Raw genomic sequence first — 3,175 nt, 5'->3', positions numbered from 1 at the left:
AAATAAGAGGATTTGGTCAAAGAATATAGATGGATTACTTGGATTGGTTACTATCACACATTGAATTGTGTCCCCCCAGAATATGTATCACCTTGGCTGGGCCATGATTCCCATTCATTTGGAAGTTATGTACTGACAATATTTAGCAGCTATGTAACGATACAATCATCCCTCATGATGTGATCTGATGTGACCATCTAATCATTTGTAAAGCAATTAGCATGCATTGTTGCCCCTTACTCAGGTCACAGACTTGATCTGATGTATGCAGAATTCCCCTGTGTGTGGTCTGCATCATCTTTTATCTTGTAAGAGATTAAAGGACAAGAAGCAAGCAGAGAGAAAGGGACTTCAGTACCAAGAAGAAACAAGAGCTCACAGGGGAGCACATTTCTTTGGATTTGGAGTCCCAGTGCTGGAGTAAAGAAACATTAGCAGAACAACTTGAATTTTTCAAAAGTCTAATCCCAGATGAGGAGCTCTGGTGGCGTAGTGCCTAAGGCACTTGGCTGTAACCAGTGGGCTTGAGGTTCAAACCCACCAGCCACTCCTCAGAGAGAAGGTTGGGCAATCTACTTCCGTAGTGATACTGCCTCAGAACCCCAAGGAGGGGTCACTATGAGTTGGTTCTGACTCAATGGCACCAAACAACAAACAAGTCTTGGTGTGAAGTTCATCTATCTAACCTTGAAAATTAGTTTCATCTATATACATGAATACTGAAGCTCTGGTGGTGTAGTGCTTAAGTCTTTTGACTGCTAACCAGAAGGCTGACTGTTCAAACCCACCAGCCATTCCTCAGAAAGAAGATTGGGCAATCTACTTCCATAGTGATACTGCCTCAGAAACCAAGGAGGGTTGCTATGAGTTCGATCCAACATGACGGCAGTGAATTTAGACTTGGTTTCTTTTCTTTTCTTTTTTTCTTATTTTTTTTTTTTTGTTTTTAATTGTGATTTGGGTGAAAGTTTACAGAGTACATTCACTTTCCACACAGCAGTTCACATACGCATGCAATGTCTCATGACATTGACTACAATTTACCACAATGCAAGGGCTCCCCTCCCACTTCCTCCCCATAGTTACCTCTTCTCTGTGTCCTTCCCTCCATGCACTCCTTCCCCCTGAGCTAAGTCCCTGTGCAAATACAGCCCTTCCCTTCTCCCATGATTGTTCTCTCCAAGTAATGTATCTGTCTGGTGTAAATGCTCACCTCATATACCTGTCTTTTGTTTGGTTGTAAGCTACATGTGTGGGTTCAATTCCAGACCTGATGGACAGCTATGGGCCATAGTCTCAGTGGTTCCATCAGGCTTTATCAGACCAGCAAAACTGGTACCTTTTTTTTTTTCCCAAATGATTTTGAGTTTTGTTCCACATTGTTCTCCCACTTTATTCAGAATCTCCTACATAGATCCCCCTCCAAGTGGTTGACAGTGGTAGCTGGAAACCATCTAGTTCTTCTGGTCCCATAGTCCTATAGGCTGAGGATCACATGGTGTACCAGTTGCTTGGACTAATTGTTTCCATGAAACTTTGGTTGTCTTCATTCTTCTTTGCTTTGCATGAGGAGAAACCCATCGTTGCAACTAGATATATGCTTGCAAGCTTTTAAGATCCCAGTGGGAGGTGGAACAATGTTTTCTGTAGTGTGTTATGCCATCTGAGTTTGATGTTCCCTGTGACTATGGTCCCAAGCCCACAGGTTCAAATACTCGCTCCCTATGGTAGTGAGCTGTGTGCAAGAAGTGACTACAACCTTGTTACTTGCCAGCTATATTATAGACCTGGGAATTCTTGAAGAACATATGAATTACACTTATAGAAATATTGTCTGCCAATCCTATACATGGTATTGGGTACATTCCCCACTGCATAGACATACTTAATAGTTCAGCCTATCCACCTGTCTATCCACCCATATAGTGATGTTTGCTTTCACTGATAATGCAGTTCTGTATGTGCAAAATAGTTCATCTTTTTTGTCTCTACCTCCCATTCACCTATGTATTCCTCTTCCTCAAGGTCACATGTCATCACTCGCATTTAGTATACTGCCCTTCTCATCACCCAAATCAATATTTGTCTCTACCTGTCTAACAGTGTTCCTTTCCCTCCCCTCCCACCCCTGGTAACCAACAAAGAAAATTTCCTTCCATATATAAACCTTTCCTTGACTTTCATAACAGACTAATACATTAGTTGTCTTATATTTTTTGTGACTGATATATTTCACTCAGCATAATGTCTTCCAAGTTCATCCACGTTATGTGGTGCTTTTTAGATTCTATGTTATTCTTGAGGGTTGCATAGTATTCCATTGTGTGTATGTACCATAGTTTGGCTATCCACTCTTCAGTTGATGGACACCTAGGTTGTTTCTATCTTTTGGCTACTGTAAATAGTGCTGCAATGAACATGGGTGTGCATATGTCTATTCTTGTCCTGACTCTCACTTCTTTAGGATATATACCTAGTAATGGAATGTCTGGGTCAAATAGTATTTCTAATCTCAACTTTGTAAGGAATTGTCATACTCCTCTCCACAGTAGCTGTGCCATTATACAGTCCCACCAGTAGTGTATGAGAGTCCCAATCTCTCTGCATCCTCACCAGCATTTATTTTCTGTCTTGTTGAATTTTGCTACTAGTGTGTGGATGAGATGGCATCTAATTTTTGTTTTGATTTGCATCTTTCTAATGGCTAATGGTTATGAGTGTTTCTTCATAATTTGTTGGCCACCTGAATATCCTCTTTTGTGGTGTCTATTCATGTCTTCTGCCCATTTTTTAATTGGATTATTTGTCTTTTTGTTGTTGAGGTATTGGTGTTTTCTATAAATTCTAGAGATAAATATCTTGTCATATATGACATTGCTGAATATTTCTTCCCAGTGTTTAGTTTCTTTTTGGATTCTTTTGGAGAAGTCTTTGAAAGCACATAAAATTTAATTTTTAGAAGGTCCCATTCATCTAGTTTCCTTCCTGCTGTTTGTGCATTTTTGGTTATGCTTGATATTCTATTTATGCCATATATTAGGGCCTCTAAATATTTCCCTAATTTTCCCTTGAGGAACTTCATAGTTTTAGGTTTCACATTTAAGTTTTTGATCCATCTGGAGTTAGTTTTTGTGTATTGTGTGAGGTACAGATCTTGTTTTATTTTTTATGCAAA

The sequence above is a fragment of the Orycteropus afer genome, unplaced genomic scaffold, assembly GCF_000298275.1.
Source record: "Orycteropus afer afer isolate SDZICR_OR568_19922 unplaced genomic scaffold, OryAfe1.0 scaffold00636, whole genome shotgun sequence".
NCBI classification, from domain to species: domain Eukaryota; kingdom Metazoa; phylum Chordata; class Mammalia; order Tubulidentata; family Orycteropodidae; genus Orycteropus; species Orycteropus afer.
The sequence above is the reverse complement of the archived record's forward strand: the minus strand, read 5'-3'. Positions refer to the sequence as shown.